This window comes from Macaca thibetana, chromosome 15, assembly GCF_024542745.1.
Source record: "Macaca thibetana thibetana isolate TM-01 chromosome 15, ASM2454274v1, whole genome shotgun sequence".
NCBI classification, from domain to species: Eukaryota; Metazoa; Chordata; class Mammalia; order Primates; family Cercopithecidae; genus Macaca; species Macaca thibetana.
This window is the reverse complement of record NC_065592.1, coordinates 60678061-60693643: the sequence shown is the minus strand read 5'-3', so window position 1 is coordinate 60693643 and position 15583 is coordinate 60678061. Positions and strand designations below refer to the sequence as shown.

Below are 15583 nucleotides of genomic sequence, written 5' to 3'. Positions count from 1 at the left end.
TATTTTAAAAACTGTTGCTTAACCAAAGGTCAAAAAGCTATATCACAGCTATATTTTCTTCTAAGAGTTTTACAGGTTTAGCACTTATATTTCGGGAAGTCTTAGATCCATTAGGGATAATTTCTATAAATGGTGTGAGGTAGAGGCCCAAATCACTCTTTGCATGTGAATATTCAGGTAACCTGGGATCATATATTGAAAAGACGATTCTTTCCTCATTTTAGTAGTCTTGGAATCCTTGCAAAATATTTATTGGCCATACATGTATGGTTTATTTCTGGACACTCAACTCTATTCCATTGGTATATGTCTATACTTATGCCAGTACCATGCTGTTTTGATTACTACAGCTGTGTAGGAAGTTTTGAAACCGAGAAGTGCAAGTCTTCCAACTTTGTTCTTATTTACTTCAATAATTTAAAAGAATGTGTACATCTTCTTCTAAAAAATTTTTTAAAGTACTATGTGCTTATTTTACACAGCTTAAAAATTTACCTAAGAATTTAAAACAAAAATGAAGAGAGAAGCTTCACCAGACATTGTCAACTCACTGTTAACATTTGAAGCATTTCCTTCCACTTTTACAAATGTGTCTGTATGTACGTCTAAGTAAATAAATAATACACATTTTCATATTTATGGAAACTGAAATGCATAGTTTTATATCTTGCTTTTTTCCACATAGCATTATATCAGGAGCAATTTTCCATATTATTACATATTCTTGGAAAACGTCATTTTTACAGCTGCATTCTATTATATGGATGTATTATAGTCACTTCTCTAGAGCTGGACATGTAGGCTATTTCTAGTGTTTTCCTGGCATAAATGATAACGTAATAAACTTGCCTATATGTCTTTTTGTGCATGTTTAATATACTTCTTAGGATAGATGTTATAAATAGAATCATTGGATCAAAGACTATTTTATGAACCTTAATTTTTATGGTTAAATTCTGTACCATTCCTAATGAGGAATATGAATTCCAAGTTCTTTTTTCTTTTTTTTATTTTAGACGGAGTCTTGCTTTGTTACCAGGCTGGAGTGCAGTGGCGCCATCTCAGCTCACTGCAAGCTCTGTCTCCCGGGCTCACACCATTCTCCTGCCTCAGCCTCCCGAGTAGCTGGGACTACAGACACCCGCCACCATGCCCGGCTAATTTTTGTATTTTGTTTAGTAGAGACGGGGTTTCACCGTGTCAGCCAATATGGTCTCGACCTGCTGACCTCGTGATCCACCCGCCGCGGCCTTCCAAAGTGCTGGGATTACAGGGTGAGCCACCGCGCCCGGCCAATGAATTCCACGTTCTTTCTGTATGGGTGCAAATAACTTACCTGCTTTATGTGTAGCAAATTTTCTTCTAATTTTTTGTACCTACATTTAATTTTGGTAATTAAATATTTTGACTTATGGAAGCTCCAGATTTTCCTTGAAATTAAATCTAAGTTTTTATTCTTATTTTAATTTTGTATTTTCTTTATCTGCTTTTAGGTTGGAATGTCCTTATTCACAAAGGGACCACAGACATTTGTCTCCCTCTACTTTCAGGTTTTATTTTGTTTTGATCTCACTTAGCCATCTAAAATTAAATGTTATTTCTTTAGGAAATATCTAATTTGATTCTTTCCTAAATTTTTAGCCATAAATTTTGTTTGTTATGGTCTTAAAATGTATATTTGGTAGAACTGATCTTGAGTTTTCTTTCTTTGTATGTGTGTGTCTGGCATTTAGTGTGCACTTTTGCCTCTAGATGAATTTTATCAGCACATTGTCAAATTTGTGAAAAAATCTCATTGAGATTTGGATTGAAATGACATTCGACCTCTACATTAATATGACATCTTTACAGTATTCATTTACCCATCCAGGAACGTCATCAATCTCTCTATTTTTATGAATCACAGCCAGGTCTTATGATTTTCTTCATATAGATCATGCACATAAGCTTATCCCTCAGGTTTTCTCTGTGTCTTGTTAAAATCATGAATAGAAACCTTTTGTTGTTTTAGTTGCTTTTCTACTTAAAATGTATTCTAACAGATACATAACAAACATTTCAATTTGTATTTTTGTCTCATATCTATACCTTGATAGTTTTTCAGTAGATGCTTTGGAGTTTTAAGATTATGTGATATTATTTGCTTATAGTGATTACGTTGTCTCTTCATTTCCAGTAACTATGTATGTCGCTTTTCTTTTTCAAATATTAGTAGAATATTTAGAACTTTAACAACAGTGTTAAACAGCAGTGTGGACAAAGAGAATCCTTATTTTGTTTCTTTGGTAATGGCAATGCCTGTAGCGCTTGTTTTGCTGTTAAGAGAGTATCTATTGGCTTAAGATAAATATTCTTCCTTGTATTAAGGAAGCATCCGTCTATTCCTGGTTTGCTAAATTATTTTTTTAAATAAAAAATTTGAGTTGAACGTTATTACAATCTTGTCATTATCCTTTGAAATAATCATATTTTTCTTCTAACAACTGACATTATGTGTGTGTGTGTGTGTGTATGTGTGTGTATACATACACATATATGTATTTCCTAATATAAACTATTTTTACATTCCTGGGAACTATTTTATTTGGTTGTAGTATAGCATTTATTTAAGTTACTGCTGAATCTTATTTGCCAGTATTTAGCACTTCTCATTATATTATGAAAGACTGGCCTGGTATTTTTGTTGTTATTTCGTGCTATTTGTGTCATCTTTTAATACTGTGGTTATTCTGCCTTTATCAAAAAAAAAAAAAAAAAAAAAAAAAAAAAAAAAGAGAGAAGTATTCTGTTGTCTTCTATGCTTTGAGACAGTGTGTGGGTTTTCGATTCATTCTGTGCAGTTTCCCCGTCTTACTCCCTGGCTCACATCTTCCACTCTCCTTTCCACATCTCTCATTCCCACCACTTCTCCCCCATGTCACAGTGTTGGAGCGTGGAAGCTCTAAAGGTGAGATGCAGGCTGTGGTTGTCTGTCTGCTGCCAATGAAGAGTCTTGTGTGTGTTTCCCCAGACTCCAGGTGTGTATGCCATAAAAGGGTCCCAGTGAAAGTCATCTTAAAGGTGTTCCCCAAGAGAATCATAGGAATCCAAGACCCACCCACAGGTGGTCCAAGAAAAGCCCAAAGCCTGGGAGGAGGACAGTCCATGTGACCAGCCAGATGCTGCCTTGCCTGCCTCAGAGGAACTGCCCTTACCATGTCTAACAGGAAGAACTTCTAGGAAACCACCAAACTGCTATAAAAAAGGGGGCCAACCACTGTGCAACCACTACATAGAAGGTACTGCTGCCAGATTACAATGTTCTGGGCAAGAAAGATAATTTGGGTCATAAGGTTTCTTCCTCTCTTCCCCAGGATCTGAAAAGAGGAGGGGAGAAAATTTAAATTAAATGAAGGTTGGAATTTTGATATCACACTGAATGGGGTTTTAATTATTTAACACTTTCAGGAGAACTTTTATTACCAGAAAGTACCTAGAAAGCTATGGAACCTATCCGAGCTCGCTTCAGGGAAATGATTTCTGTGGTGGGAAAGAACAGTGCTGGCTGTGGCTTGCTCTCGGGGGGTTCAGCTTAGTAAGCAAACAGGCCCAAAGAGACGCACTTAGAGAACAATCACTGCAAGTGATTTTATGCCTTCTTTCACACAGTTATTTTTAGAGTACTCAACTTTATTGTGCTTTGGGAGGTGATGGCAATGTACCAGTTAAGCTCAATCTTGGACATTGTGATGTGCTTTTATTGCTACAGTCTCTAATTGAAATAAAATGGAAGAACAAGGAAAGCGTTTAAAGAGAGCAAGAAAAATAGCTCACATGGGCTTTTGGCAAAAGAGAAAATATCTAGATACCAACATATACTTAGGACAAATTAAAAATACAATTACATATCAAAACGTACAGTTTGTGGAAAAAAAAATTTTTTTTTCCAAAAGAGTCTGTATTAGTTCATTCTCATACTGCTACGAAGAAACACCTGAGACTGGCTAATTTATAAAGAAAAGAGATTTAATTGACTCACAGTTCTGCAGGGCTGAGGAGGCCTCAGGAAACTTACAATCATGGCAGAAGGGGAAGCAAGTATGTCCTTCTTCACATGATGGCAGCAGGGAGAAGTGTGGGGCAAAGGGGGACAGAAAGCCCCTTATAAACCCATCAGATCTCGTGAAAACTCACTAGAACAACATGCAGGTAACCACCCCCATGATTTAATTACCTCTCACCAGGTCCCTCCCATGACATGTTGGGATTATGGGAACTACAATTCAAGATGAGATTTGGGTGGGGACACAGCCAAACTATATCAGAGCCCAATGTATTCAATATATTGGAAAAATTATAATGGAATGGAATGTGGCACGTTTTACATTGATCTGAGTATTTTCAATATCCTATTTATTTGACTTATTAGCTTTTAGGTCAGAACCTAAAAATAATTTGGGGTCCTTGATATAGTCATGCAACATTTGATATATTTGCTTTTTTTGAAGTTTCTGTTAAGAAAATTTATGAAATTGATTCGTTTAAGTGCAGGGGCATAGAAATAAATGATCTCCTCCATTACCCAGAATTGTTTAAAATCATTCGGTAGACTCTCAATATTTCTTGTAGATTGACTTTATTTGTTTGTTTTTGGTCAATGCAGTATGGCAGAATGAAATGGAGTTAGTTTTAGGACAATTTTCATAGTTGCCAATGATTAATTCAGCAGTCGTGATTTTTCAAACTATTAAATACAAAGTCCACGTCTTAAGCTGAGTCCCCCAGATGCAGACCCTGAGACAAGGATTTGAGTTCAAGCAGTTTATTTAGGAGGAGATCCCAGGAAGTACTGCCGTGGAAGTGAGGAAGTGAAACAGGGAAGGGAAGCAAACCAGCATTGGGTATGTTGAGGGCCAGCCTACTGCTGTGGGCTACCTGCTGGGAGCCTCTGGGTGCCTGAAAGGAGCCCACCTGCAGTGATCTGGTATTTATCTGCCATCTCCTTGGGCATTGGTTGAGAGCTGCTAGGGCAGGGTTGGGGTTAACTCTCCACACTCCCCACCAGCCTGTGTGCGACACATATCTATAACTACACAGTCCTGGGCAGTAAGGGATGACAGAGCAGTGAGTTCTAGGAATGACCGATCTATACAACCTACACGACGTGTATTGATCGGAAGCTGGATCTGAGAGGCAGAAGACTGAGTGCAAAATCATACAGTCTAAAGCCAGCCTAGGTTCAAACCAGATCTGCTCCTGTTTGTTTGTGACCCTGAGCAAGTTATTTAATCTTTCGGCGCTCAGTTCCCTCATCTATAAAATAAAGATAATCATAGTACCTACCCTTATAGGGTTGTTGTGAGGATTGAGTCGATATAAGCAACAAGTTTAGAATAATGTTGACGCATGCCATGTACTATTTATTCATAATTATTATGGCAGGCGGGTGTTCCAATGTAAATCATCAACCTACCACCAACAGTTCACCTGTGGTAAATGGTTACCATTTACCTGTCTTCTCCTCATCTTTATTAGATAACATTTCATTTAATGACCTTTCTATAGTTTTATCATCTTCACTAAGAATTTAGAACTTACATGGCTGGGCGTGGTGGCTCAAGCCTGAAATCCCAGCACTTTGGGAGGCTGAGGTGGGCGGATCATGAGGTCAGGAGATCGAGACCATCCTGGCTAACACGGTGAAACCTCGTCTCTACTAAAAATACAATAAATTAGCTGGGCATGGTGGCGGGTGCCTGAGTCCCTACTTGGGAGGCTGAGGCAGGAGAACTGCGTGAACCCGGGAGGTGGAACTTGCAGTGAACGGGGATCACACCACTGCACTCCAGCCTGGGCGACAGAGTGAGACTCCATCTCAAAAAAAAAAAAAAGAAAAAAAAAAGAATTTAGAACTTACCATGCCATGTACAATATGCAATATTGAATAATCTCACCTCGATCAAAAAATAAAGCCTCATTTTCCATGCATACAGAGAAAAATATATTCATCATGATTTTGGGGGAGCATTTAAATTCCTTCCCTGAACATAGTTCAGTAAAGTTTAGCTGAGGGAGTCTTATATTTTCCTAGAGAGAACACAACATCTAACCATGCATTTCATCAGGGAACTCTACGGTACAAGGTCTCTTTTCACCTCCTTTCATAAAAAAGTGACTCCAAGCCCTGCTGGCCACTCACAATACAAAAAGCATATCTATTACTTACATGAAAGTTGAATTTAATGTGATAGGAGCAAATCACTTTTCAAAGTGGCCAAGAGAGGGGAAAAGGGTTAAGAAGTCTCTATTGATGTAAGACAAATTAAAAGCAGAAATAGAAGAAATGACACTCCTTCCCAAGAATCCTATGAGTGGGTTTTTATGCTCTGAAAATGTACCTTGATTCATTTATTTCTGTTCATACATGTTTGCATGTATGTCCTTCTCCAAGCAGCTAGAGAAACTAAAGTTTGATGCATCAGCCTGTTCCCATTGTTTCATGAGCAACCATCCAGTCTAAAAGACTAGCCTAAAGACTCTAAAAGTGGAAAAGGTATTCTTTCACTCAAAAATTCCACAAGCCATCTCGCTAAGCATGAAATAGCTTCAGGGAATTCTATTTTTTCTGATAGTCCATCCCTAAGTATTTGAGTCCATGATTTTCAGGGGAGCCAAGAGATCTCATACCAAATTGCAGGAACTTCCTATGATGTTTTTAAAAAGCAGCCATTTAGTGTTCTTCTCTGATTTGGAGACAGGCAATAAAAACTTTTTATGCACCTTATTTATTTTCCTAGACATTTAAATTTTTTATGCCCAGCATGCTCAATAATTTAAGCAGAGTTGAAAATGGCCAGGTTTTACCTTCCATGGGATTATCCTTGGGGACTGAGGGTTTAAAAGAATGACAGCTATGAAAAATCCCAGGCCTCCTCCCAGCTGTGCACATTGAACTATCTCTACTGAAAGCAGTAACCTCTGCCTGCTTCACAGGAGGCATTGGCGAGCATCCTAGCAGTCACTGTAAATCACAGCCCATCACACAGCTAACTCTAGAGCAATGGGGCCACCTAGACTCCAAATATGGAAGTGCTGAAAGGACAAAATCCCTCCTGGGATTCATTCCTAGAGGCTCCTTGAGATCTGGATATTGAGAGGGTAAAAGAGAAGCTTGTACATGTCTGAGTCTCAGGTGATCAAAGACAACTTGAATGCATGAGGATTTTTCTCCATAAAACATATTAGATATTAACTTTTAAATATTTATAAAGACATGAAATATCTTAAATATTAAAAATTGTATGAGTGTTGGCCTAAAGATGAATATATTCCTGTTATATATTGCATATTAAGTAGTATATATTTACATTTATAACATTTAATTTAACCTACTGGTTTTTTAAAAATTGTTAAAAGAAATAAAGACATTTTTCTGGGACCTTAAAAGTATTGTGGGCCCTCCACACTGTGCCTAGTGGATAAATTGGCACGGCTGGCACACACTAGGGAGGTCAAGGTTTATAAGGCCTAGAAGCCTTCCATCCTTTAGACTCTTAGAATGTACGGAAAGATGTCCAAGGACACCCAAAGAGTTACCATACTTTCCTGCATTTCATGAATTTCTTTCATATTTTAATGTTTCCTTTAATGTATCACATAATAGATGACACGTTTAACATTGAGGTGGTGGGACTCTGTTCCCTTAAAGTCTTCATTGAATTGATAATACTTTTCAAATACACAGCATCTTAGAATGGAGGAGGCATGTTGTCCTAGCCATGATGAGGAAAAGCAGCCATCCCTGTGCCCTGGGATCTTTCCTGACCTGGCTCATTCCCCTCCCTACCTACCCAGCCACACATCAAGAAGCAGTCCTTTGTCATTTATTAGCCCACCTTGGAAGCCACATTGCAGCAGTTCTGCTGTCCTCTTGGTTGAAGCAGTCACAAGCCCACCCCATTCATGGAGGAATGACAAGGTCACATTGTAGAAGAACATGTGAAATGGGGATATGGTTGTTGTCACCTTTGGAGAATGCAATCTGCCAAACATCCCCCAACAAAGACAAATACATAGAGAGTCGGATCATTTCTTTCTTTTTACTTTTTTTCTTTTTTGAGACAGAGTTTGTTCTTGTTGCCCAGGCTGGAGTGCAATGGCGCAATCTCGGCTCACTGCAACCTCTGCCTCCCAGGTTCAAGTGATTCTCCTGCCTCAGACTCCCGAGTAGCTGGGATTACAGGCATGCGCCACCATGCCTGGCTAATTTTTGTATTTTTAATTGAGACGGGGTTTCACCAGCCTGGTCTCGAACTCCTGACCTCAGGTGATCCACCCGCCTCGGCCTCTCAAAGTGCTGGGATTACAGAGAGTTAGATCATTTCTAAATGGAAGTGGGTAGCAAGGGTGATGAACAAACAGAAATTACACTGTATTCACTCCGTTGTGCCACCGTCATGCCTGAGAGGGAGCAGAGCAGCTGGCTGTGCAATCCCTTTAAGGAACATGGATATATATACCCAGTTGGTTCAGGCAATGGGTGTTACTATCAAACTATTTGCAGAGGAGTAAGGAAAACAAAAATGAGAGTGGCCAGGATGTCCTTCTCAGTCAGCTGAGCTGTGACAGCTTGTTTAGGGTGGTTGTGCAATTTAAGATGTGTCATCCCCAGCCTCAGATATCAGTGTTTCTCTTTGCTAGAACTCTACCATTATGGCTGCTTTTGGGGGAGTCTGCCACCCCATTTCTCCTGCAGTTACTAGTTACCTTATTCCCTGCTTCTCCCGTTTCTTGGTTTATACCCCTTGTGGCTTCTAGAATGTCATCTTGGTCAGGTTTCCATCACTGATCTTGTCAGCTGTGTCCATCAGTGGGATCAGGGCTTCCAGACATCTTCCCAACACAAGCCACTGACGGTGTGGCTCCTCCTTGAGAGCCAATAAGGACCCCATGAGGGTGTGGCTCCTCCTCAAGAGCCAGTAAGGACCCCATGAGGGTGTGGCTCCTCCTCAAGAGCCAGTAAGGACCCCATGAGGGTGTGACTCCTCCTTAAGAGCAAATAAGGATCCCATGTCTTGTGGCTCAAAATAAATACCTTTCATTGCCTGCAGATGTCAATTTCCTAAGGTTGGGCCCAGGGTGAATAAAGGAAGATAAAAGGAGACTGAATCTCTGAGGGTAAAACACAGGACAAAGTGAAATAACTTCTTCACCAAAGCAACCACCAAACTGCCTAGCATCTTCCTGCTCTCCTATCTCTGTGAGAGTCTATTGCTTGCCCCATAATTACAATCCTTCAGCTCATTTGGCTCGTAATCACGCCTTTGAATGCAGCACAGACAGAACGAACCCAGCTTTTCTGACTGTTCTAGGCTCAGTACTCTTGAAGGTCAGGCTTCAAGTAGAGTCAATTCTTAGGGGTCTTTGGCCCCAGAGCAATCAATGCATCAAAGTGGAAATTTCTGTAGCACCCTTGGACCCTTGGCGTCCAGTACCGCAGTAAAACACAGCTTGCCTTACGTAAGGGAGCATACATTGTCACTCCCAGAAAAACTAGTGACCCCACAGACCTGCACAGATGTGCTGTAGAACAAACAAACATCAGACCTTCCCTGTGAGGACAGGCCTAGGCTGCACCTTCATCTATATCCAGTCAAAGATATATACATTTACAGTGATCCAGAAAAGAATGCAGAGGAACCTGGAGAAAGCACCCTGCTGCTTAGATCTACAATTTTTGTTCATCTCATATACACAGACACAGAGAAAAAGGAATGTTGACAGGCTGTATTTACTTGATCTTTTTGTCACCTCTTAGAATCTAATACATGTGAAAATTTTGGCATAGACAAGCACAATTACTCCTGGTAGACATATATATTTCTGAAGCTGTAACTCCTTGTGTACATATGTGTTTTATTCTTTACACATTAGTTCTTGCTGCCAAAAAGCTCTGCATTTTATAATTCAATCAGCGAACACCTGTACCAAGATTTGATCACTGGGAACTTCAAATATTTCGTATTTGAGAATGGGGAAAGAAAATCTGCAGAGAAAAAAAAAAAATTGGCCAGAACCTACGTTATGTATTTTTCACAGGAAAGCTAATTATTAGAGGAGGATAAAAACCTAAGCTTCCCGGAGTAGGGAGTGGAGTCTAGACAAGGGATCTGATGTGACAGGGTTCCTTCCCTATCCTCTTCAAAATGTAAGGAATGTTTGGCTTCTGGATTGTGCCAGAAAACAGAAGTAACAAATAGTCTTTATTCATAAAGAACTGGCTTTGCCTGACAGAGATTTTAATCGTGTGCTACACACGTGAATTCTTTTTAAAGAAATTGCTAGGGGCTGGGGAATTTCCAAGCCAACCTCCATTAACCTGCAGATTGAGCAAGACACACATCTGTTCTTTAATTGCACAGTATTTCGAATAAAAACAAACAAGCCCTTCCACAGAAAAGGGTCTGCTTTCCTGGTGGTGGTTTTGGCTTGAGTTACCCTTTGTGTTGAGGATGTCTGCTCTTCAGGCCATAAGGCAGCGATCTCACCGACACCTCCCCGTGTCAAGGTCTCCCTTAGTAGTCTGTGCTGCAGTCACTAAGCATGACCACTAGATGGCGGGAGAGGACTGAGTTGAAGCCCTGGCGGCGGCTCCTTTCTCCCTGCAGGGTGGGAGGAACACTGTTGTCTCTCCTCTTTCTTCCTGCCCCTTTGTTTAACTTCACCATTTTCTGTTTCCCTTTCTCTCCGCTGTAGTTACGTGACTCACCTTTCATTCAGTACCTCCCTTCAAGGAAAGCCCTGTCTCTGGTCCTTGGGCTGGGATCACACAGAGTTCTTGGGATGACCCTGGCTCTCCCGCGCCAGCCGCCCTGCTGCCAAGTGCAAGCATTCGCTCCCAGATGCTTCGCACAATTCTTTGCAAATGTCATCCAATCAGTGTCCAGGTGTTCACGGCTCATCACTGGCTTACTGATCCGGTCTACATAACTTGGGGCACTGCTGTTTATGCAGGTATTAAATAAAAAAAAAAAAAGAAAGAAAGAAAAGAAAGAAGAACGGCAGCATCACAGAATGTGAATCAGAATATTAATCTGTGGTACTGGGAGAGAAAAAAGATTCCCCAGAGAGGATGAAGACCAAACAGACTGCAGACCTGCCATCTCTCCACGCTGCACTGGGATTGGCCATTCGCTGTATGCACCCGGGAAAAAAATTCAGAGGACCATGCTGTGATAGCTGATTTTAGGAAGACATTCTAGAGAGCACATAAGTTTTATTTTTACAAATGACTTAATAATCTGGGGTACCAAGCCAGGGCTGCAGAGGCTGGAAGAGCCCCTGACAGACATTTGCCACCCCCCAGTGGTGAGCAGAGGAGGAGGAGATCCAGAGTTACGGGTGGTAGCCGAACAGGGTTTCACAGCAATTAGAGGTCTATGTTCTCCTTGAGGCAGAGGGGTAACTCCCACAGTGTTAATGGGATTTAACAAAGAGAAGGGGAGACTCCAGGGCGGCATTTCCAGTCGGGGCTTCCACACCAGCAGAGGAGGGACAGAGCTCTGCTGCTTCCAGCCGGACCTGGCAGAGAGTCATGGGAGCCTGGACCTTACCATGTTGCCTTCATCAGCAATTCCGCCCTCCAGCCGGGATCCTGTGAGGGGTCCCCAACCTGTGGTCGCCCAGCCCCTTCTACGAACCTTGTGAAGAGAAGCTCTCTGTGCCTTGGGCTAGAAAGTTCTCTCACAGTCTATCCAGTGCTTAAGCTTGCGGGCCTAGGTTTACATCCCAGCTCTGCTGAGTTTCCAGCTAAGCCTAGTTCCCACCTCCATAAAATGGAGATAATAATGGCACCTACTTCACTTGCGGATCTAATGAAAGTCAAGAGCTTAGCACAATATTTGACCATATAATGTACTTCTAAGTGATGATGATGATGGTGATGATGTTGATTAATTTGGGCCTAGAATTGACGTCTTAGTCATATGAGGCAGAACCTAGTTCTAAGGAAACACACCTCAGTACCTTCATAGAAACATTTCATGATGAAAACCTAAGCAGTTGTGCAATGAAAATCCCTGTCATTTACAACAGTTCCCCCACCCCCCACGTACTTAGGATAAATTAGAACCAGGATGGGCCAAGTTTCTCGTGTTGCCTGCTCTTTTCCTCAGTGGCAACAGTGTGATTTATGGCTCTGAGGGGAGAGCCAACGAAACTCAGTTGTTTCAGCTGACCGTCCCCGTGAGTTTTCAGGTTGATGTAGAATCCAATGGGGTGTGAACTGAAACCCAAGATCTCCTGAAAACCCCATGCACTGAGCTCCATAAGGGGCCAAACCAAACCAAAGCTCCCTCCCTCTTGGCTGGTGCTCCTGGAGCTCACAAAAAGCCTGCCACTTGTGAGCCTGTGTGCCTGGAAGGGTCTGCTGCACCTGGCTGGGGGCCCTGGACCATTGTTTCCCTGGCAGCAGCGAGGAGGCAGGTCCTCTGGTCACCCCTGGGGCTGGCCCCATGCCAGCGACCTCAGAAACCAGGCAGGCTTTTGTCCTGGGGTCTCCTAGGGGTTGCTTACACGGGGAGAGTGAGGCTTTGTTGGAAGACTCTCAGAGGCCTGGCCAGGTTTTCCTCTCACAGCCAAGAAGCAGGTTCTAGTGCTTTCCAAACCCTTGATACCTTCTAAACTGAAAAGCAGCTGCCCACTCAGAGTTTGGGCTAGGGTATGGAAATGCTAAAAACCTTTTCTTTTAAAAGGGAATCGTTACTGTCTCTCTGAAAAGACTGCAGGGTTTCTGGGAGATTCTGAAATGATGTCTAGAGCTAGAGTCTAAAAAGGTGGAAGGAGAGCTTTCTGGGTAGGGAGTTAAAAGTATAAGCTCTGGAGGCAGGCAGACCTGGGTGCAAGTCCTAGGTCATACTCTTCATAGCTGAGTGACCTTGAGAAAGTCACTGAATCCCTCTGAGGTTCCCTTTGTTCTTTTGCTCTCTGCTCCCTCTTCATCTTACCCTGTCTAGCCCAACATTTTTGGTAGTTCATGTTCCAGTCAGAAGAAAAGATCAATGAGAACTGGGATTTACAATAATTACAATCATCAAAATTAACTGAGTGCAGTGCTCAGCAATTTATATCAATTTCATGTAATCCGCAGAACCCTTTCATAAGGTAGGCATTGCACGGATGCACGTTTTACCAGTGAGGAAACAGAAGTTTAGGAAGGTTGCCAAAAACTTAGAATGACCTTTCTAAAATATGTCCGGTTCTATTAGTCTTTGGTTTAAAATCTTACTATGGATTTATCTTCAGGATAAAATAAAATTCTTTAACACAGAAAAAAAGGACGCTTCCATGCTGTGAGCCTTCAGGATGCAGTGGTTAACCAGTATCGTCTTTCTAACTTTCTGACTTGCAAGTCTCCCCTCTGACCACACTGAGCTTTCACCCTTCCCTAGCTGACTGAGGTGTTCTTGAACCTCCAAGACTCTGCACACAATCTTTTCTTCTTCCTTCGTCTCCTTCGGGATCTGGCTAACTCTGACTATCCTTCAAGACATGGCTCGGGTATCCCTTTGTCTGTAGAATAACCTGTATACCCGCAAAGGTGGGGATAAACGCCCTTTCTATACGATCTTGTAGCTTCTAAGTCTGCTTCTAACAAGGTTAACTCCAAATTCCTCAGCCCAAGACTGAAGGGAACTCCTTTCACTGCCTTTACCCTAGACTTTCACCTGTGCAGCTCTCTGGCAGCAGGAAGTCCAGGATGCCCATGGACCCTTAGCAAGCCATTCACAGTCCTCACTTAGGAAATTTTAGTAGAGTCTGCTGAATTTGTCTTAAATAGGCTGGCGACAATTGTTTTTTAAAATGTATACAAGCATGCACTGCATAACAACTTTTCAGTCAACAACAGATCATATATATGATGGTAATCCCAGGACCTGAAAATATCCTATTGCCTGGTGACATTATAGCTATCAAAATGTGGTAGAGCAACACATTACTCACTGTTTGCCAGTTGTAAAAAAGAATAGCACATACAATTACATACAGTACATAATACTTGATAATAATAAATACTTGAAAATAATATGTTACTGGTTTGTGTATTTACCGTACTATAGTTTTCACAGTTATTTTAGGGTGTACTCCTATTTACTTAAAAAAGTTAACTATAAAAAGCCCCAGGCAGGTTCTTCAGGAGGTGTTCCAGAAGAAGGCATTGTTGTCATAGGAGGTGACAGCTCTGTACGTGGGTTATTTTCCCCAAAGAACTTCCAGTGGGATAAGATGTAGAGGTGGAAGACAATTATATTGATGCTCTTGACCCTGTGTAGGCTAATGTGCATGTTTGTGTCTTGGTTTCTAACAAAAAAGTCTAAAAAGCAAAAAATACTAACAATTTTAAAGATAAAAAAGGTTATAGAATAAGGATATAAAAATATTTTTGTATAGCTATACAATATATTTGTGTTTTAAGCTAAGTGCTATTACAAAAAGTCAAAATTTTAAAAATAAGAGTTTATAAAGAATGTTCTAATAACAAAGGTTAATTTATTATTGAAGAAAAACTGTTTATAAATTTAGTGTAGCCTGATTTTATAAAAATCTACAGTAGTATACAGTAACGTCCTAGGTCTTCACATTTACTTATCACTCACTCACCAACTCACCCAGAGCAACTTCCAGTCCTGCAAGCTTCATTCATGCCCCATACAGGTGTACTATTTAAAAAATCTTCTATAGCATATATTTACTCTAGCTTTTCCACGTTGAGATATATTTAAATACACAAATATTTATCATTGTGTTACAATTGCCTGTAGTATTGAGAATAGTAACATAGTGTACAGATTTGTAGGCTAGCAGCAAAAGGCTATGCCATATAGCCTACGTGTGTAGGTGGCTATACCATCTAAGCTTGTATAAGTACACGCCATGATGTTCACACAACGACAAAACCACCTAACCACGCATTTCTCAGAACATGTCCCCATCATGAAGTGGCCCATGATTGTGCATCATATACTGCCCCTAGAATCTTCTCAGTGGCCATCTGGCTCAGAAGTTTTCAATCTTTCTTAGGACAAGGACTGCTTTCGCATGTGTGGGCAGCAATGGATGCTCTTGCGGAGGGGACTGTACATACAGACATATTTACTAAAGGTACTATAACTTCAGGAAGGTTCACAGATCCCCTGCAGACCACTCAGGAACTCTGTTAGGAATCCCTGATGAAGTCCAACTTTCTCATTTGTAGCTAGGAAACAGGGTGCCAGAGACTTGATGTGATTGTCCACATTCAGATAGCTAGAGAGTGGTCAAGCTGGGATTTATGTCCAAGTGTTCTGATTCTTTTAGCCTGTGTCTATTTTAACTATTAATAATGAGGGAAACTATTAATTTTACTGCATCTCACAATTGATCAAGCATAGATTACTAATCCTTTGTACTTCCATACAGGATTGGCATTAGCAGAATTCATTGACACTAGCACTGACCAATAGTGATTAAAACCCTTCAAGAAAAGACATTAAATAATCATGATGACAATAGAATGTTACTTAAAAGAGCAGGAAGCAAAACCTCATTAAACAAAAAATAAAAACAC

The 15583-nt window shown here is 40.9% G+C and overlaps 1 long non-coding RNA gene across 1 annotated transcript; it reads left to right on the top strand.

Moving 5' to 3' along the window:
* The first annotated feature begins 3012 nt into the window (after positions 1-3012).
* On the top strand, positions 3013-14381 carry LOC126937710 (uncharacterized). The gene is made up of 2 exons (XR_007719824.1): positions 3013-3278; positions 10735-14381. It is a non-coding gene; the product is annotated as an uncharacterized LOC126937710 (long non-coding RNA).
* The last annotated feature ends 1202 nt before the right edge of the window (positions 14382-15583 follow it).